General features: G+C 43.1%; 1 protein-coding gene across 4 annotated transcripts in view; it reads left to right on the top strand.

The window, feature by feature from the left end:
* The first annotated feature begins 8452 nt into the window (after positions 1–8452).
* Positions 8453–22586, top strand: part of Slc8a3 (solute carrier family 8 member A3) — a 146890-nt gene continuing 132756 nt past the window's right edge. For 2 of the 4 annotated variants that reach the window (XM_032908055.1, XM_032908053.1), the window contains exon 1: positions 21133–21853. The gene's annotated coding sequence lies outside the window, so the exon portion shown is untranslated. Of the gene's footprint in view, positions 8536–21132; positions 21854–22586 lie in introns of those variants that run through there. The other 2 variants (XM_032908054.1, XM_032908056.1) reach the window with 2 other exon arrangements.

Raw genomic sequence — 22586 nt, 5'->3', positions numbered from 1 at the left:
CTAGCCCTACAAAGGATAATAAATGGTAAAGCCCAACATAAGGAGGCAAGCTATACCATAGAAGAAGCAAGAAACTAATTGTCTTGGCAATGAAACAAAGAGAAGAAAAGCACACAAACATCAAATATGAATATAACAGGAAACAATAATCACTATTCCTTAATATTTCTCAACATCAATGGTCTCAACTCCCCAATAAAAAGACATAGATTAACAAACTGGATACGCAATGAGGACCCTGCATTCTGCTGCCTACAGGAAACACACCTCAGAGACAAAGACAGACACTACCTCAGAGTGAAAGGCTGGGAAACAACTTTCCAAGCAAATGGTCGGAAGAAGCAAGCTGGAGTAGCCATTCTAATATCAAATAAAATCAATTTCCAACTAAAAGTCATCAAAATGATAAGGAAGGACACTTCATATTCATCAAAGGAAAAATCCACCAAGATGAACTCTCAATCCTAAATATCTATGCTCCAAATACAAGGGCACCTACATACATAAAAGAAACCTTACTAAAGCTCAAAGCACACATTGCACCTCACACAATAATTGTAGGAGATTTCAACACCCCACGCTCATCAATGGACAGATCATGGAAACAGAAATTAAACAGAGACATAGACAAACTAAGAGAAGTCATGAGTCAAATGGACTTAACATATATTTATAGAACATTCTATCCTAAAACAAAGGATATACCTTCTTCTCACCACCTCATGATACTTTCTCCAAAATTGACCATTTATTTGTTCATAAAACAGGCCTCGCTCTCTAGGACCGGGCACTTACTGTTGTTTACCAGGAGTCCCAAACCCTCGGATCCCGGCCCGCAGCAGCCCTCTGCTCCCAAACCCCGTGGGAGAGAGACCTCACCACCTGGTCAGGTGGACACTCCTGAGGCTGCAGAGCGGAAGAGACCACCAACACTGCCCACCCCTGCCCACATCCCTGGCCCAAGAGGAAACTGTATATGGCCTCTGGGTTCCCGTAGAGCAGGGCCCAGGAGCAGCAGGACTGCTGCGCCTGAGACACCGCCATAACCTGAAGGGACCTACAGGATAAACAGTTCTCTGCACCCAAATCCCGAGGGAGGGAGAGCTAAACCTTCAGAGAGGCAGACACGCCTGGGAAACCAGAAGAGACTGCACTCTGCACACATCTCTGATGCCAGAGGAAAACACCAAACGCCATCTGGAACCCTGGTGCACAGAAGCTCCCAGAAAGGGCGGCGCAGGTCTTCCTGGTTGCTGCCGCCGTGGTGAGCTCGTAAGCAACACTCCATGAGCAAACTTGAGCCTCAGGACCACAGGTAAGACAAACCTTCCTGCTCCAAGCGACCTGCCTGGTGAACTCATGACACAGGCCCACAGGAATAGCTGAAGACCTGTAGATAGGAAAAACTACACGCCCGAAAGCAGAACACTCTGTCCTCCATAACTGGCTGAAAGAAAACAGGAAAACAGGTCTACAGCACTCCTGACACACAGGCTTATAGGACAGTCTAGTCACTGTCAAAAATAGCAGAACAAAGTAACACTAGAGATAATCTGATGGCAGGAGGCAAGCGAGGAACCCAAGCAACAGAAACCAAGACTACATGGCATCATCGGAGCCCACCTCCCACCAAAGCAAACATGGAATATCCAAACACACCAGAAAAGCAAGATCTAGTTTCAAAATCATATTTGATCATGATGCTGGAGGACTTCAAGAAAGACGGAAGAACTCCCTTTAGAGAACAAGAAGAAGCCACAGAGAGGAATCGCAAAAACCCTTTGAAAGAATTCCAGGAAAACACAATCAAACAGTTGAAGGAATTAAAATGGAAATAGAAGCAATCAAGAAAGAACACATGGAAACAACCCTGGGATATAGAAAACCAAAAGAAGAGACAAGGAGCTGTAGATACAAGCTTCACCAACAGAATACAAGAGATGGAAGAGAGAATCTCAGGAGCAGAAGATTTCATAGAAATCATCGACTCAAGTGTCAAAGATAATGTAAAGTGGAAAAAGCTACTGGTCCAAAACATACAGGAAATCCAGGACTCAATGAGAAGATCAAACCTAAGGATAATAGGTATAGAAGAGAGTGAAGACTCCCAGCCCAAAGGACCAGTAAATATCTTCAACAAAATCATAGAAGAAAACTTCCCTAACCCCAAAAAAGAGATACCCATAGGCATACAAGAAGCCTACAGAACTCCAAATAGATTGGACCAGAAAAGAAACACCTCCCGACACATAATAGTCAAAACACCAAACACACAAAATAAAGAAAGAATATTAAAATCAGTAAGGGAAAAAGGTCAAGTAACATATAAAGGCAGACCTATCAGAATCACACCAGACTTTTCACCAAAAACTATGAAAGCGAGAAGATCCTGGACAGATGTCATACAGACCCTAAGAGAACACAAATGCCAGCCCAGGTTACTGTATCCTGCAAGACTCTCAATTAACATAGATGGAGAAACCAAGATATTCCATGACAAAACCAAATTTACACAATATCTTTCTACAAATCCAGCACTACAAAGGATAATAAATGGTAAAGCCCAACATAAGGAGGCAAGCATACCCTAGAAGAAGCAATGAAACAAAGAGAAGAAAAGCACACAAACATAACCTCATATACAAATATGAATAAAACAGGAAGCAATAATCACTATTCCTTAATATCTCTCAACATCAATGGCCTCAACTCCCCAATAAAGAGACATAGATTAACAAACTGGATACGCAATGAGGACCCTGCATTCTGCTGCCTACAGGAAATACACCTCAGAGACAAAGACAGACACTACCTCAGAGTGAAAGGCTGGAAAACAACTTTCCAAGCAAATGGTCGGATGAAGCAAGCTGGAGTAGCCATTCTAATATCAAATAAAATCAATTTTCAACTAAAATTCATCAAAAAAGATAAGGAAGGACACTTATATTCATCAAAGGAAAATTCACCAAGATGAACTCCTCAATCCTAAATATCTATGCCCCAAATACAAGGGCACCTACACGTAAAAAGAAACCTTACTAACCATTCACACAATAATAGTAGGAGATTTCAACACCCCACCTCATCAATGGACAGATCATGGAAACAGAAATTAAACAGAGACGAGACAGACTAAGAGAAGTCATGAGCCAAATGGACTTAACAGATATTTATAGAACATTCTATCCTAAAGCAAAAGGATATACCTTCTTCTCAGATCCTCATGGTAACTTTCTCCAAAATTGACCATATAATTGGTCAAAAAACGGGCCTCAACAGGTACAGAAAGATAGAAATAATCCCATGCGTGCTATCAGACCACCAGGGCCTAAAACTGGTCTTCAATAACAATAAGGGAAGAATGCCCACATATACATGGAAATTGAACAATGCTCTACTCAATGATAACCTGGTCAAGGAACAAATAAAGAAAGAAATTAAAGACTTTTTAGAATTTAATGAAAATGAAGGTACAACATACCCAAACTTATGGGACACAATGAAAGCTGTGCTAAGAGGAAAACGCATAGCGCTGAGTGCCTGCAGAAAGAAATAGGAAAGAGCATATGTCACCAGCTTGACAGCACACCTAAAGGCTCTAGAACAAAAAGAAGCAAATACACCCAGGAGGAGTAGAAGGCAGGAAATAATCAAACTCAGAGCTGAAATCAAACAAATAGAAACAAAAAGGACCACACAAACAATCAACAAAACCAAAAGTTGGTTCTTTGAGAAAATCAACAAGATAGATAAACCCTTAGCCAGACTAACGAGAGTTCACAGAGAGTGTGTCCAAATTAACAAAATCAGAAATGAAAAGGGAGACATAACTACAGATTCAGAGGAATTCAAAAAATCATCAGATCTTACTATAAAAGCCTATATTCAACAAAACTTGAAAATCTGGAGGAAATGGACAATTTCCTAGAGAGATAACAGGTACCAGAGTTAAATCAGGAACTGATAAACCAGTTAAACAACCCCATAACTCCTAAATAATTGAACCAGTCATTAAAGATCTCCCAACCAAAAAGAGCCCAGGTCCAGACGTGTTTAGTGCAGAATTCTATCAGACCTTCATAGAAGACCTCATACCAATACTATCCAAACTATTCCAGAAAATTGAAACAGATGGAGCACTACCTAACTCCTTCTATGAAGCCACAATTACTCTTATACCTAAACCACACAAAGACCCAACAAAGAAAGAGAACTACAGACCAAGTTCCCTTATGAATATCAAGGCAAAAATACTCAATAAAATTCTCACAAATGCGAATCCAAGAACACATCAAAACAATCATCCATCATGATCAAGTAGGCTTCATCCCAGGCATGCAGGGATTGTTTAATATAATGGAAAACCATCAACGTGATCCATTATATAAACAAACTGAAAGAACAAAACCACATGATCATTTCATTAGATGCTGAGAAAGCATTTGACAAAATTCAACACCCCTTCATGATAAAAAGTCCTGAAAGAATAGGAAGGCCCATACCTAAACATAGGAAAAGCCATATACAACAAACCAGTTGCTAACATTAAAGTAAATGGAGAGAAACTTGAAGCAATCCCACTAAAATCAGGGACTAGACAAGGTTGCCCACTCTCTCCCTACTTATTCAATATAGTTCTTGAAGTTCTAGCCAGAGCAATCAGACAACAAAAGGAGGTGAAGGGGATACAGAACGGAAAAGAAGAAGTCAAAATATCACTTTTTGCAGATGATATGATAGTATATTTAAGTGATCCCAAAAGTTCCACCAGAGAACTACTAAAGCTGATAGACAACTTCAGCAAAGTGGCTGGGTATAAAATTAACTCAAAGAAATCAGTAGCCTTCCTCTACTCAAAGGATAAACAGGCTGAGAAAGAAATTAGGGAAATGACACCCTTTACAATAGTCCCAAATAATATAAAATATCTTGGTTTGACTTTAATCAAGCAAGTGAAAGTTCTTTATGACAAGACCTTCAAGTCTCTGAAGAAAGAAATTGAAGAAGATCTCAGAAGATGGAAATCCATACTCATGGATTGGCAGGATTAATATAGTAAAAATGGCCATTTTGCCAAAAGCAATCTACAGATTCAATGCAATCCCTATCAAAATTCCTACTCAATTCATTATAGAGATAGAAAGAGCAACTTTCAAATTCATTTGGAATAACAAAATACCCAGGATAGTGAAAACTATACTCATCAGTAAAAGAACTTCTGGGCTAATCACTATTCCTGACCTCAAGCAGTATTACAGAGCAATAGTCATAAAAAAACTGAATGCTATTGGTACAGAGACAGGCAGGTAGATCAGTGGAATAGAAATGAACCCACACACCTATGTTCATTTGATCTTTGACAAAGGATCTAAAATCATCCAATGGAAAAAAGATAGCATTTTTAACAAATGATGCTGGTCCAACTGGAGGTCAGCATGTAGAATGCAAATCGATCCATTCTTATCACCGTGTACAAAGCTTAAGTCCAAGTGGATTAAGGACCTTCACATCAAACCAGATGCACTCAAACTAATAAAAAAGTGGGGGAAGAGTCTCGAACACATGGGCACTGGGGAAAATTTCCTGAACAAAAACACCAATGGCTTATACTCTAAGATCAAGAATCAACAATTGGAACCTCATAAAACTGCAAAGCTTCTGTAAGGCAAAGGGCACTGTCATCAGGACAAAATGGCTCCAACAGATTGGGAAACGATGTAAGATTACCAATCCTACATCTGATAGAGGGCTAATATCCAAAATATGCAAAGTACGCAAGAAATTAGACTCCAGAGAGCCAAATAACCCTGTTAAAATGGAATACAGAGCTAAACAAAAAATTCTCAGCTAAGGAATATCTAATGGCCGAGAAGCTCCTAAAGAAATGTTCAACATCCTTTGTCATCAGGGAAATGAAAATCAAAATAACCCTGAGATTCCGCTTCACACCAGTGAGAATGGCTAAGATCAAACCACTCAGGTGACAGCAGATGCTGGCGAGGATGCAGAGAAAGAGGAACACTCCTCCATTGCTGGTGGGATTGCAGACTGGTACAACCACCCTGGAGGTTCCTCAGAAAATTGGACATTCCACTACCTGAGGACCCAGTTGTACCTCTCCTGGGCATATACCCAAAAGATGCTCCAACATACAACAAAGACACATGCTCCATTATGTTCATAGAAGCCTTATTTATAATAGCCAGAAGCTGGAAAGAACCTAGATGCCCTTCAACAGAGGAATGGATACAGAAAATCTGGTACATCTACACAATGGAGGACTAATCAGCAAGCAAAAACAAGACTTCATGAAATTCATAGGCAAATGGATGGAACTAGAAAATATCATTCTGAGTGATGGAACCCAATCGCAGAAAAACACACTTGGTATGCATTCATTGATAAGTGGATATTAGTCCAAAAGCTTGAATTACCAAAGATGCAATCCACAGACCACAGGAAGCTCAAGAAGTAGGATGACCAAAATGCAGATGCTTCCACTCCTTCTTAAAAAGGGGAACAAAAATATCCATAGGAGGGGATATGGATGCAAAGTTTAGAGCAGAGACTGAAGAACGCTCATTCAGAGCCTGCCCCACATGTGGCTGATATGTATGTGTGTGTGTGTGTATATATATATATACACATATACATACATACATAGCCACCAAAACTAGATAAGATTGATGAAGCTAAAAAGTGTATGCTGAATGGGTCCGGATATAGATCTCTCCTGAGAGATATAACCAGAGCATGTCGAATACAGAGGTGAATGCTAGCAGCAAACCACTGAACTGAGAACGGGACCCCCCTTTAGGGGAATCATAAGAAGGATTGAAAGAGCTGAAGGGGCTTGCAACCCCATAAGAAAAACAATGCCAACCAATCAGAGCTTCCAGGGACTAAATCACTCCCCAAAGACTGTAAATGGAATGACCCAGGGTTCCAACTGCAGATGTAGCAGAGAATAGCCTTGTTGGGGCACCAGTGAAAGGGGAAGCCCTTGGTCCTGCCAAGATTGGACCCCCCAGTGCAGGGGAATATCGGTGGGGGGAGGATTGTAAGGGAGCATATGGGGGGGCACCCTTATGTGAGAGGGGAAGGGGATGGGGGCTTAAGGACATGAAACTGGGAAAGGGAATAACATTTGAAATGTAAATAAAGAAATGTCCAATTAAAAAAAGAGAGAGATTAAGAGGGAAAAAAGATAATAATATCCAGACTCAATTAAATTCTATAAATTTTCACAGATAATTGTAGTGCTCTTAAAAAAATACAGACACTCCAGGAAATAAGAAACTACATATTTCTTTTGGTTTGACTGGTGTGAAATTACCTATTTCTTGTGTTTTCCTGTTGGTAGTTACCCTGCTTGTGTTGGTGTTTTCTTTCTAGTATCCACTCTAGGCTTTGATTAGTGGAAAAATAGTTTAAATTTGGTTTTGTCATGAACAAGGACCCTTGCTCTACTATGTTCATAGCAGTATTGTTCGTAATAGCCAAAAACTGGAAACAACAAGCCTCAACTGAAGAATGGATAAAGAAAATGTGGTTCATTTACACAATGGAATACTACTTAGCTATTAAAAACAAGGACATCATGAATTTTGCAGGTAAATGGATAGAGCTAGAAAATATCATCCTGAGTGAGGTAACCCAGACCCAAAAGTACATAAATGGTATGTACCCACTTTTTAAATAGATATTAGCCATAAAGTACAAGAGGATAACCACGCTACAATCTGCAGACCCAAAGAAGCCAAAAAACAAGGAGGACCTAAGGGAGGATGATTGACTCTTTCTCAGAAGGGGAAATAAAATAAATATTGGAGGTAACTGGAGGGAGGGACCTAGGTGCGAGAGAGGAGGGGGAGGGGAGAATGGTGGAGCTGGGCAGGGATCCGATATAGGGAGAGCAGGGAGAGCAAACAGAAATCATTGGTGGACAAGGGAGTGTGGGGGGGCGTATCCCTAGAACATTCCAGAGATGTAGGATGGAGGTAGGCCCCAGTGGGGGATATGGAATCTGAAGTGGCCACTTCCTGTAGCCAGGTGGGACTCACAGAGAGAGGAGGGATAAGGGCAGCGACCCACACACAAAACCTTTTACACAAAATGTGTTCTGCCTACAAAATGTGCAGGGACAAAGATAGAGCAGAGGTGGAGGGAATGGCCAACCAATGACTGCCCCAAACTGAGACCCATCCCATGGGCAAGAACCAATCCCTGACAGTATTAATGACACTGTGTTGTGTTTGCAAATTGGAGCCTAACTTAACTGTCCTCTGAGAGGCTCCACCCAACAGCTGACTGAAACAGATGCGGAGATTCACACCTGAACATTAGATAGAGCTCAGGGAGTCTTGTAGAAGAGGTGAGGAAAGGACTGATATGCCAGAAGAGGACAGAGACTTCAAGGGAAGATCATGAGTCAACTAACCTGGACCCTTGGGGGCTTCCAGAGACTGAACCACCAACCAAAGATAGATCCTGGGCCGGACCTAGCACTGCTACACATATGCAGCAGATGTGCAGGTTGGTCTTTATGCTGGTTCCCCAACAACTGGAATGGGGGCTATCCCTGAATCTCTTGCTTGCCTATTGATCCAGTTCCCCTAACTGGTCTTCCTTGTCTGGCCTCAGTGGGAAAGGAGATGCCTAGTCCTGCAGTAACTTGTGCTATCAGTAGGATTGCTACCCAAGGCAACGTCCCCCACTTCTCAGCGGAGAAGGTGAAAAGAGAATGGGGGGAGGGTTTTTGTGAGGAGTACTGGGAAAGGGTGACATTGGGATGTAAAATGAATATATAAATTCAAAACCACACACAGCATGCCACACAGAGTGCGGAAAGAGAGAGAACTAGAAGAAATATTCAAAGCAAGAGATGAATGAGTCAAAAGAACAAAAAGCATAAAAAAAAAACCTAAGAGGACTATTTGATTCCTCCAGAAGGTTATATAACTTCTCAAACAATAAATTCAATGACACCAAAACAGGTAAAATGCAGATGAATGTTATCAACATGAAAGGAAAACTCAGCAAAATATATGAGGAAAAGCATAGGTGTGGATAGAAACCCAGCAATACCAGAAAACACTTCAGGGAGGAAATTGGGATTTTTGAAGAAAAAAATAGAAATGTAGAAGTGGAAAAGAGAAACATTCAAATATGAAACTCGGGGGAAAGTAACATTTGCCAATGGTGGGGCAGAGGAGAGAGAGAGAGAGAGAGAGAGAGAGAGAGAGAGAGAGAGAGAGAGAGAGAGAGAGAGAGAGAGAGAGAGAGCATCAAACGGGGATAACAAAAAGGACAAAATACTTCACTCATATCAGTAAGGAAAAATATATAATTGACTATAAGCACAAAAGCCAAGAATTCTGGGATATGATCAAAAGATCAAACTTCAGAATCTATGGGCTAGGATAAGGAACTAGGCTTCAAACTAATAGCAGGATGAATTTGTTCAATGAACTTATACCTCATTTCCCCAAATCTAGAGAAAGAAATAGATATTAAAGCATAAGATCCAAAATAATGAAATTAAAGATGAAAAAAAGTTTTTACTATAGCTTCCAGTTTAACACAGAGAATTATTACAATATACTTTGAAAACTTGTATTTCAAAACATTTATTTATATATAAAACTTTATATTTCAACAAACCTGGAATATACTGAAGAAATGGATAAGTCCCCAGACAAATATAAACTGCCAAATCACAAATGTTAACAATCTGTACAGATATGACAATAAACGGGAGTGAGACAGTAAAAACATGTTTCCCAACAAAGAAAAGCCAAGAACCAAGTGAGTTCACTGTCAAATTCTCCCAAATCTCAGAAGAAGAGCAAGCCCCCAAACTCTTCAAACTGTTAATATGATCGGAAGAAAATGAGTGTAAGCAAATGCATGCTACATGCTAACATTGTCTTTATACCCAGGCAGGATAAGGACACGCTGAGAAAGAAAACTGTGCATCGATTTCCAATTTGCAGCTAAACTCTTGAAAATTAAATCCAAGAGCACATTAAGTGGGCAGGAAATATAGCTCAGTTCATAGAATTCTTGTCTATCTGGCATGCATGAAGCTATAGATTCAACCCCTTAGCATCACAAACTGAGTGTCGTGATGCATAAGTCTCAGTAAAAGCAGGAGTTCAAGGCTACCCTTATCGATGGAGTAAGTTCAAGGTCAACCTGAGATACATGGCATGATGTCTTAAAAGTGTCAAAGGAAAATAAAACAGAAAGAGAGGAACATATTAAAAAACATGTATACCATGACTGAGCTATCTTCACTCTAGGGATGATGCAAGGTGGGCTCAATATATGCAAATCAATAAGTGAGATCCAGCGCATGAACAACCACAAGGGACAGAAATCACACGATCATCCCAGACAATGAGAAAAGACCTTGACAAAGCTAAATGGCCCATCATGATGGAAACCCTGAAAAAAAAATAGAAGGAATATACCTCAACATAATAAAGGCTGTATGACAAACTTATAGCCTACAGTAGACTAACTAGAGAAAAACTGGCATTTCCTCTAGAATCTGGAATGAGAAGGGCATGTGTCCTGTCTTCACTGTTACTCAATAAAGCACTTAACAGCCTTAGGCCAATGAGACAAGACAAACAAACAAAAACTAGAAAAGGAAGAAGTCAACATATCTATTTTCAGATGACATGATCCTGTGGTAAAATGATCCTAAAGACACTATTGGATAATTCTTAAGCCTGATAAACACTTTCAGTAGAGTAGGATGATACAAAAACCAGTAGCTTTAATACCAACGGTAAGCCTTCTGGCAAAGAATTCAAGGGGAAAGTGTGATTTGCAAAAGTTAAAAAAAAAAAAAAAGCCTAGTAATAAACACAACTGAGGAGGTTGAAACCTCTGCCTACATTGAAAACTTTAGATACTGAAGACATCCTGTGTTCATGGATGGGTGGGATTAATATTAAGGAAATAGTTGTATTACTGAAAACAATCTATAAATCTATCTATCTATCTATCTATCTATCTATCTATCCATCTATCATCCATCTATCTACTTATCCATCTGTCATCTATCTATCTATCTATCCATCATCTATCTATCTACTTATCCATCTGTCTATCTATCTATCTATCCATCTATCATCTATCTATCTACTTATCCATCTGTTATCTATCTATCTATCCATCTATCATCTATCTATCTATCTATCTATCTATCTATCTATCTATCTATCAATCTATCTATCTATCTATCTATCTATCTATCTATCTATCTATCTATCTAACTATCCTTGATGCAGCTCTTACAATCTTCACAGAAAGGGGCAGAGGGGTAAGTCCTAAAATTCTTATGTAAGCACAAAAGGCTTCAAATGTCCAAAGTAATCTTTAGCAGAATGACCAATGCTTCAGACAGCAGAGCATATGACGTCAGTTTATGTTTTAGAGCTATTGTAACAAAACAGCATGGCACTCTCACAAAAGCAGTCATATAGATGAATAAAATAGATAGGACCTAGAAATAAACTCACACAGTTACAGACAACAACTCTTTGACAAAGCAGAAACATACAACTGGGAAAAGAAAAATCTCTTCAACAAATGGTTGAAGAGATTCCCATATGTTAAAAGAATCAGAATGGGATCAAAGGCTTTTATGTAGGACCTGAAACTTTGACTCTGCTCGGAACAAATTTAGGGTATGTAGTTCAATGTATAGGCATAGGCAAAGGTTTTCTGAAATGGATTTCAGTAGTGCCTGGAATAATACCCAAACTTACGGAAGGGGTTGAATGAGATTCAAAGGCTTCTGCACAGCAGAGGAACTCATCTGCAGATAAGAGACAGCCTACAGAATGGGAAAATGTTTTTCAGCTACATATCAAACAGGGGGATTCATACACAGGATATACCAAGAATACCAAACTGCCAATAGACTGAAATTCTTTTTTAAAATGCCCAATATCTTTAGCCATCACGGAAATGTAAATTAAAAATGCTTGTAAATTCTATCTCTCCTCGGGTCAAAATAGTTATCATCAAAACCAAAAAATCCACCAAACAAAAAGAAATAAGGGGCCTGGAGAGATGGCTGGGCAGGTAAGGCTGCTTTTCTCAAGGACCCTGGTTTGATTTCTAACACTCACATGGTTATCTGTAACTCCAGATCTGACACACTCTCCTGGCCTCTATAGTCATACACACGTGGCACACAAACACAGCTGCAAGAAAACACATATACACATAAAATAATTTAAAAGGAAAAGAAACTCTATTGAGAATGGGAGGGGAAAGGACTCTCTTATTCACTACAGCGAGGTAGGTAAATGTGAATGACCACTGTGGAAATCAGTGTGGAAGTGCCTTGTAAAACTGAAGATATGAGAGGCCTCAGTGTCTAACAAGAGATGAATGGATAGAGAAAATATGGTACATATACACAGTGTAGTTATATGCAGCCACAATAAAAACAAAAACAAAAACAAAAAACGAGATGACATTTGCAGAAAAATAGAAGCAACTGGAAATCATCATGTTAATTAAAATAATCAAGATTCAGTAAAACAAATAGTGCTTGTTTTCTCTCATGTGAAAGACCTATATTTAAAACTATATTTATGCACATGTATGTGTGTTTATTTATGTATTGTGATGAGCGTATGCCATTGGAAAGAGTGTCAGGAGATAGGAGGACGAGGTTTTAAGTGAGATGAGAAACTGAGTAAGGATACCATAAGAAAGCAGAAGTGAGGCCAGAAGTGGCGGCGAAAGGCCTTTGATCCAAGCACTTGGGAGGCAGAGGCAGTCGTATCTCTGAGTTCAAGGACAGTCTGGTCTACAGAGTGAGTTCCAGGACAGCCATGGTTATGTTGAAAGACGCTGTTTCAGAAAGGAAGAAAAAGGAAAGATGGGAGGCATGGAGGGAGGGAGGAAGGGAGGAAGGAAGAAGTGGGAACTATCTGGGAGAGGAGATGGAACCAACTAGAAATGGGGAGGAAGGGAACACATAAGAACAAAGGATGGGGCTGGAGAGATGGCTCAGCGGTTAAGAGCACCCGACTACTCTTCCAGAGGTCCTGAGTTCAATTCCCAGCAACCACATGGTGGCTCACAACCATCTGTAAAGAGATCCGATGCCCTCTTCTGGTGTATCTGAAGACAGCTACAGTGTACTTATACATAATAAGTGAATAAATCTTTAAAAAAAAAAAGGAACAAAGGATGATGACACATATGTATGAAAATGTATGATGAAAGCCATTGTTTATACACTAACCTACAAAATTAATTACAAAGTTAAAAGAACCTATCACAATATCATGCCAATTAACATGACTATGTGTGAAATAGACAAATTCTTTGAGAAACACAACTTACTACTCTGAAATAAAAGCTAGTGAGTGCACATGTACCTTAAATTTACATGCAATGTTGTTGTATGAAGGACAGAACAGTATGTTAGCCAAATATGAGGCCCATGGAAGCCGGGAGAGGTGAAGAAAGGATTCTTCCTACAACACATGTTATACTTTAGTTTCAGCCCAGTGAAACTATGCTTAACTTCCAGCCTCCCAAACGAGATAACAAATTTTCTTTTTAACTTCTTTTTTTTGTTGTTGTTTTGCTTTGTTTTTTGTTTTGAGACAGGGTTATGTTATATAACCTAGGGTGGCGCCTCACTCTCTCTGCTGGAATGTGTGTGCATGGTGGCACTCACTTTAAATCCCACCACTGGGGAGGCAGAGGCAGACTGATCTTTTCGAGTTCAAGGCCAGCATGGTCCACAAAACAAATTCCCGGCCACCCAGGGCTACAGAGTGAGACTTCTATCTCAAAACAAGACAAACAAGAATAAGCAAAAACGAAAAAGAAACTGGCTTCCCCAGTATTCTTCCAAAGCATAAAGAAGAGGGGTTACCTCTTAGCTCGCTTGATAAAGCTAAAAACTTTGATATCAAAGTAAATAGGAAAAAAAAGCAGGCCAATCTTGGATTTGAATGTAGACAGAGAAATTAACAAATGACAAGTGAATGAAATTGAGTGATACGTTTAAAGAGACAATAGGACATAGCAGTGTGGTTACTCCAGGAACGTTAGGATGATGTCATAAAAGAAGATATCTCAATAAATGGGTTTGCTAATGTCTAACACACATTCGCGATATTAAACCTGAACAGTGAAAACAAATCTCAAGAAACTGAGGAGAGGAATTCCACTCCTCCAAAAATTTTCTATAAAGCACAAACAGGAATGTCGTGGCTAATGAGACAAGATGGAAAGGACTTTCACTGAGCTGAAGAAAGAAACAGAAAGGCCTGCCATGCCCACTTTTACTGAGCATATTTTAAATCCTAACCAGTGGGGGAAAAATAAAGGATTCCAAAGAAAGAAACCTGTAAACACAGTTACATGAAAAAAAAAAAGCAGAGTGAAACAGCTGCAGATATGTATGTCATTAAAAGTAAACTTCATAGCCCTGCAAACGAGATCGGTATCGATGATGAATTTTATTTGCGTTGCACAAAAACGGTTTGGCATTAAGGTTTTTTTTTAACCAGAACTAGAAGGAAAATTAGCATTTATTTGGCATCATAAAACTGAAATACATGAGGACAAACCTCAAAAAAAAAATCATTTACGTGTATGGCCTGTGCATCCCGGAATTTAAGACATCACTAGGAGTGGAAGGCCTGAGCAGATAAACATTTCATGCTCCTGTGTTGGAAGACTCAATAACATGGATATGTCAGCACTCTCCAGATTGATCTACAGATGTAATTCAGTTATGACTAAATTCCCGGTAGATGTTCTTCTGAGGACTGACCAAATTCTAAAACATATGTGCAACCCAGGTACTCATGAGGAAGCACACAGCAAACACTACTCCTGCTCTACTCTGATAGTTTAAGATGAGTTTTAATACTTGAAACAGAAGAGTGTGGTTATAAAAGCAGAAAATAAACAAATAAAACCGTCCAAAGCAGATACATAAACATGAACACTGGACGTATATCGAAGGTGAAATAGATTTTTTTTCAATAAATCGTATCTCTTTTAAACTATGTGTATGTTTGTACAGGGAAAACAGACAGCATTCTACCCCTGCCTCACATCAAATGCACAGACTTAGTATAAAAACTGTACTGAGCATCCTAGCCTACTTTACAAGCATCTTTTGTATACAGGTTAGCTAAAGTGGAAACGTGTAGCTCTTTGGAAAGTTAGTTATGTCAAATGATGTTTTTCTGGGGCACACAGGTAAAAGGATGTCCTGATAAACCATGTAAGTGGAACACTGTTTTCCTGAAGCAGACACAGGTGAAAGGATGTTTGGCTATAGCAGACAGTGAAAGGACACATGATGAAAATATGACCCCACAGACAGTGAGAGACAAGCACTGAGCCTTGGTTTGATTTCCTCCATCTTGCTATTCTTTGCTAACGCATGTATTGGTTCACCTTACATAGTGTTGTTGAGCTCAACTCGTGATAAAGCTGCCATGGAGAGAAGCTCGCCCAAGAACTGCTCGTGAGGTTCCAGCAGCAGTTTGTCACCTCTGTGGCCTGACCTCAGGTCGGTGGTGAGCCTGGTGGTTTCTTCAGGATTGAACTACAGCTGCCTGGTGTCTGCTTGCTGGCAGGACTGGACTGTGGCTGCTGGTTCGAGCCTGTTTTCTGCCTGCCTAGAGGACTGGTCTGCAGCTGCTGAGTCCTGTTTGCTGTTTGCTGCAGGACTGAACTGCTGCCAGAGAAGATTGAGCTCTCTCCCAAAGAACTATTGCTGAACAGGTCCATTTCCCCCACATCCTAATAACTTTTCTCTCCTACTACCTCTGTTGGGTGGTGAGCTACAGGAAAGGTTGAACCCTTATTAAAAAGTAGGTTGCAAAAAAAAAAAAAAAAAAAAAAAAAAAAAAAAAAAAAGGTATGGCTACAGTTAGCTTTCTAGCTCAGTCCAGATCTAAACTGTATGAGTCTAAAATTCTAACACAGAACAATCCCTTCACAGCCTTAGATATACAGACAGCAACCAGAAAGCACTGAAAATAAGAAAGTCAGGATAAATGTAACTTGGCACTTTTTGTTTGTTTTGTTTTCTTTCCATTCATTTATTTATTCGCTTTGCATCCCAGTCATAGGGTCATAGCCTCCTCTCCTCCTGGTCCCTCTCACATGGTCCTCTCCCCTTCCCCCCTCCCCTTCACCTCTGAGAACTGGAAAGTCCTACCCTGGCACCTCAAGTCACTGCAGGACTAAGCACTTTTTCTCCCACTGAGGCCGAGCAAGGCAGCCCAGTTAGGGGAATAGGATCCACAGGCAGACAACAGTCAGAGTAAGCCCCCTCTCCAATTGTTGGGGGACACACATGAGCACCAAAACTGTACATCTGCTGCATATGTGCAGGGAACTTAGGTCCAGCCCATGTATACTCTTTGGTCAGTGGCTCAGTCTCTGGGAGCCCCTACGGGTCCATGTTAGTTGACTCTGTTGATCTTCTTGTAGAGTATCTATCCACTCCAGGTTTCTCAATCCTTCCCCTAACTCTTCCATAAGACTCTCTGAGCGCCAACTAGGTGTAATTTGTTAAAAGCAAGAACTTTTGCTTATCTAAAGATATAACATGGAGAGTGAAAAGGGAATAGCAGGGTGTGAGAGGATGTCTGCAAAACAAAAACTATGGCAAGAAGACTCTCATCCAGGGGGCTGGGCATGTGTCTCAGTGGTTGGGGTTTTCTGCAAAGAAAAAAATCTGAAGTCTGACCCAGAATGTGCAAAGACTAGACACACTGCAAGCAAGAGCGAGGAAAACACAGACAGCCTCATAGGAAATTAAACCACAGATTCACAGACCTCAAAAGGAATCCATAAAAGACAGTTCGTGTGTGAAAATATTTCCATTTTAATAGTCACTAGGATAGTGTAATTAAAACCATAGAATAAGGCTCAGTATACACCTACCAAAGGGCTAAAATTAAGTAGACTGTCAGAGACAAAAATGTGACAAAATAATGTGGGTTAGCTGGAATGTGAATCAGAATAAGCAGCTGAAGACTGCCATTGTCAACGAATGATACATGCTCACTTACTCTGTACACCAGAGATTCCATCCCTAGGTGCATGTGTGAACCAAGAGACCCGATGGCCTTGTACACAGCATTTAAAGAATGACACCAATCTGGAAACCAGATATGATACAGAGTGGTGTGAAACAGTATAAAGGGAAGGGAAGGGGAATTCCTTCCAGTGTTTCAGTGCACAATTCGGTGTCTACAGGGAACAGTAATAACAATGTGCTGTTATTACGCCACCCCCCAAAACAGCTGACAGGGAGAGTTAATGTTTCCACCACAAAGAAATAATACTGGTTTGTGGTGATGGGTATGATAACTACCTTGAATTGATCTTTCCATGATGAATCCGTATGTTGAGACAGTCAATATATTTTACACATAGCCATACACAGCCGTATTCCACTAAAACCTGAAAAACTTAAAGTGTGCATTCCTTGGACATCGAGACTGCATGTGGCTACTTGTATTGTGTTAATTTGGGTCCCTAAAATTGTATGAGAATCCACACGTGAGACATTGAGGGACCCTGCCCCCTGTTGGTTCTGATTGGTAAATCGAGTTGCAGGTAGCCAATGGCTGGGCAGGGCAGACAGAGGCAGGACTTTTAGGATTCCTGAGTGAAGGACCAAGGGAGAGAAAGGAGGAGATTCACCTTGTCAGGAGGGGTGGAGGAGAGGAGATACAATGCCTGAGAAGGTGCAGGACAGAGAGCATTTGCCATGTAGGAGCCAGGGAGAACAGCTCCGGAAGGGCTGCCCAGCTGTGTCCAGGGCAGCGAAGACGGAGTATAGGATTTAGTAAGTGATAATTTGGGAATATGGGAGGGAGATGGATTAGCCACGTGAAGGAAGTAGCCACCCTATTGAGCTCTTTTAGGACCATTAAAATACAAAGGCTGTGTGCGTGTGCCTTTCCTTTGGGAACTCCCAACATTGGGTGAGAGGAGTTTGGGCCAGAACAGCTGAGTTGAACCAGCCGGCTAGAGTTCAGAAAGAACTAGAGAGGGTGAGCTTATTCAGCAGCAAGTCTCAGAGCCTGAAAACATTCTCAGTCTAGATAAGATTGTATGGAGGGCAGAAGCTTCTGTGTGTACACGTGTTCATGTATAGTGTGCAAGCATGTATGCGTAGAGACCAGAGGGAGATGTCAGGTGTCTTCCTCAGTTTCTGTCTTAGTTGAGGCAGGGTCACTTATTGAACCTGTAGCTTGAGACTGGCTTGCCATCTTCCTGTCTCTGCCTCCCCAGTGCGGGGATCACAGATAGATTTTACATTGATGTTGCCGACCAAACTCATTTTTATATAGCAACCACCAAGCTGGCCAATGCACTTCAGGGACCCTTCTATCTGTCCCTGCCTACTGCCCAGCACTGAGATTATAGGCATTACATGGGTTCTGGAGGATCTGAACTCAGATCTTCACGATTGCATGGTGAGTACTTTACCCACCTATCCAGCCTTCCCCTCCCATTAGAGTTCCTCTCTAATGACCTAAAGACTTCCTGGTAACCCTCCACCCATTAGCACCTCTAGCCTTTCAATAGCACCTTAGAAGCAAGGCTTTATTTTGCCAGGACACTGAACATCCAAAGTGCCACAGAGCCATCAACCTGTGCACTTGAAACAAGTGGTTTGATTGCACTTAAGTTATGCCTCAATAAAGTTTATCTAAAAAGAAAATATACCACTAGAAACCCTACCACCAAAAAACAGCAACTTGAAATACTTTATGTATTTTTATGTTGACAGGGCATAGCTACGCATTCATATTCACTCTCTCTCCTCTCCTCTCTTCTCCTCTCCTCTCCTCCCTTTCCCCCTTCTCTCTCTCTCTCTCTCTCTCTCTCTCTCTCTCTCTCTCTCTCTCTCTCTCGTCTGTCTCCTTGCTTCCCTGTCTCCCTCCTTCCCTCTCTCCTTCCCTGTCTCCCTCCTTCCCTCTCTCCTTCCCTGTCTCCCTCCCCCTCTTCCTCCCTCCCTCCCTCCCTTCCCCATCCTACCTTTTTCCCTCCTTCTCATACATCATGGAAACCTTCCCATGTCAATACACAGAATGCTGCATCAGCATCTTTCATGTTTGAACTGAACAGCATCTGTGCTTGTCTGCACAAGCCCATCAACATTTTTACTTGGAGGGTGGAGGACTCCCCACCAACCAATATTTTATATGGTACTGTGTCATTGCAGTGTGGTTTATTACCTCAATTTTGTTGAAAAACCTTCAGATGATTGCAGTTTCTTTACTGTACTAAGTACCACTACAAACATCCTTATACCCATCTCTTCATTTATACCCCCAGTCACGGCCATATTCCAGGAAAAGCCCTGAGTCACAGCAGCTCTCACTTTTATAAAAGAGTTGAGGTATGCCTAAAAGTTACCTATCCTAAAAGCTGGCCCAGTTTGCACATCATCTGTCCATCCCTCTCATTTTGACTGCAGCCTATTTAGACACCCTGCTGCTCCATGAGGACAAACACAAGGCCAATCCTGCTGCCTGGTGGGTCTGAAACCTTCACACCCTTTGAAATCATTGAAGTACTACAACACCAGAATCTGAGCCCTTAAAAAGCACCAAAATTCGGGATTGGGGACTTAGCTCAGTGGTAGAGTGCTTGTCTAGGAAGCGCAAGGCCCTGGGTTGGGTCCCCAGCTGGGGGGGGGAAGCACCAAAATTCAAGGCCCATAAACTGTCTGAAAGCACTTCCAGCAATCCATGCAGAGCCCAAATTCAGGATAGGATCACCTCCTGACTTGCTAAAGAACACTGCACTGACCCTCCCCTCACACCCCCCCCCCAAAAAAGAAGAGTATATTTCCTTCCAAGTTCCAGTCCTTTCTACCTCCTATACGCACAATCGCTTTGACTTCTCCCTGGTTGGTGTCCGGGAGCTGGAGGTTGTACATGCTGTTTGTGGTATCACACTGGCTGCTTGACACTGGCTGCTTGTCAGCACGACTCCAGGTGGTCCCCCCAACCCTTTCCCATCCTTGACTCTGCTACATGCCGCCCTAGGATAGCTGTTTAACTTCTAGACAAAAGGTCGACAGAAAAGTGGAAGTAGTAATTGCGTGTATTTCATAGCCTTCTGTGAGAATGATATCAAACAATGCAACCAAATTCACTGCCGCCAACCCTTCTCGGAGATGTGACACTGTCTGATTCCTCTTATACTTGGCTTCAGGCGGCAGAAGCTTCGAGAACAGTTTCCGTCCCCTCCACACTGATGTCTATACAAATGACCAGCAGCCACTCATTTCACGGCTGCCTGATGACACCAATAAACTGAGGACACACAATCTCATGGTTAGGCATGGTCTGCCCACTCCTGCCACCAGGACCATGCGTGGCAAATATAGCAGAAATTACAGGCATCTGATTTAAGGCTGTGTGTGTACACTACTCTCAAGCCAAGCCCCAAACCCTAGTTCTGTTGCTGCATCAAAGGACCGTCTCTGCTCTAGTCTCCAGGCCCAGAGTAAGCAGCAATTTGAAAGGCAGCCCCCTTTTATTTTTAGCTTTAAAAAAACACCACGGCCAACAGAGCAGTGCTCACCCAAGCATCTCTCACAAAGCTCTTGCTTGACTTGGGTTGAGAAAATGACAGGGTGAGTTCTGCACCAAGAAGGGGGGGGGAAATAAATGGGAGAGAAAAAGGACCCCCCCCAACACACACACATTGCCAACCTCCATCCCCCTCGAGTCCTCCCCTAGGCCTGGGTGGACCCTGTCTGGGTAATCATTCCCTGCTATATTTAAAAGCCACAATGTGTTTGGAGGGGACTTAATTTCGGGATTGCGGGCGGCTGCGTCTCCCGAGGACAAGAGGGAAGCCTGTGCCGAGCTCTTGCCTGCTGTGCCGAGCTCTTGCCTGCTGTCGGGACTTCAGGGCTACCAACTCGGGGAATCCAGGTCAGGACGAGTCGCCTCCTTGCAGCAGCCGTCTGCTCCGATGCTCTAGGTTCCAGGCTCAACGGTTGGGTTGGTGGCTTTCGGGTAGGGCTTGCATCCGCATTCTATCTCCCGGGGCTCTTTGAACGCTAGGTCGGTGCTTGGTGTCCCAGGCCCGCCGAGAAGCGCTGTGGAAAACTCCCCTCCGCGCGCGAGGCTAAATATGCGCGGCTTGTCATTTGGTGTAGCTGTCTCCCAGCTGATAGGGTGACGTCGAGTTTGGAGGCTTGGAGATTGGCTTTTTGATTTGGCTCCTTGCGGAGGCTTAATGGGCAAAGCTCTAGGCTCGCCCAGAAACCAGCCCCTACGCTCGTCCCCTCTGTGCGCGGCGAGGCCGAGACGTCTCCGGTGGTGACAGCGGGCGAGGCTGAGCCGCGCGCTCCCAGCCCGGGGAAAGCCCGGGCGACGCGGCAGCCAGCCCCCGCCGGGGTCCCTCCGAGCCGCCAGGGCGCGCCGCGTTGCTCTCCGTCCCGCCCCTCCCGCAGGGATCCCCAGGCGACAGCGACCGGGACTCCGGGCCTTGCCTGGGCCACTCAGGCAGTCCCTGCTTCTTGGCTGGGAGCCGAGGGTCCGTACAACCCGCCCTGCTCCCTGGCCCCAGCGATCGAGCTCCAGATGCGCTGCCTGGTAGCCCCCTGACAGCTGCTAGCCCACGAGCTCCGGCCGGCAGCCGCGGCGGACTGTCATGCCCTGGACGCCGCTGCAGCCGGCCCGCAGCCCGCGGGGGCGATGAGCCGCTGCGGGCGGTGAGGAGCCGGGCGGCGCGGGCATCGTGCACCTTCCTAGCCCGCCTTACTTGCCCATTGGGCTCTGGAAGCTAAGGGGAATCGGTGAGTAATGGGATAAGCCCACAATCCCCAAGCCCCGGAGGGCAGAGGCAGGGGATGCCTGCCGAGATCCCGAGATCCCAAGCCTGATATGCTCACGAGAGGGTCCCTGGTGGAGAAGAATCATAAGTTATTTCTCAAGATCATTCGCATGCGGTGCCTTGCGGCGGGTTTAGTGCCAGAAAAAGTGGGGGAGGGTGGCCGGGAAAGTGTATGTTGTATATGCGGTGTTGGGGGAGAATCTGGGAGGGTGTCTAAGCTAGGGTGCTGGGGGTGCCGTGAGAGATGCCTGTGAGCCATAGTACTGGAAACAGTCCTGCTTGATGACTTAGGGGCGGGGTAGCTCAGTGAGGAAGCTACATGGCCGTGTGTGTGTGTGTGTGTGTGTGTGTGTGTGTGTGTGTGTGTGTGTGTGTGTGCATGTGTGTCACGCCGGGGTGAGCTCCTGGGCTGAGTGCCCACCTGGTTCTGAGGCTAGGAAGGGGACCGCGTTATTCCCTTGGCGCGCGCGCGCATGCGCGCGATAACACACACACACACACACACACACACACGAACGCACACGCACGCACGCACACACACACACACACACACACACACACACACACACACGAACGCACACGCACGCACGCGCGTACCTCAATGTTGGGACTCCATCGCTGCTGGCCCATAACCGCAGCCCCAGTGCACCCCCTTCCCTCCAGCCCCGGAGGGCTATTGGGCCAAAGGGTACCCC

Source organism: Rattus rattus, chromosome 7 (genome assembly GCF_011064425.1).
Source record: "Rattus rattus isolate New Zealand chromosome 7, Rrattus_CSIRO_v1, whole genome shotgun sequence".
Classification (NCBI taxonomy): Eukaryota; Metazoa; Chordata; class Mammalia; order Rodentia; family Muridae; genus Rattus; species Rattus rattus.
This window is presented reverse-complemented; position numbering and strand designations above follow the sequence as displayed.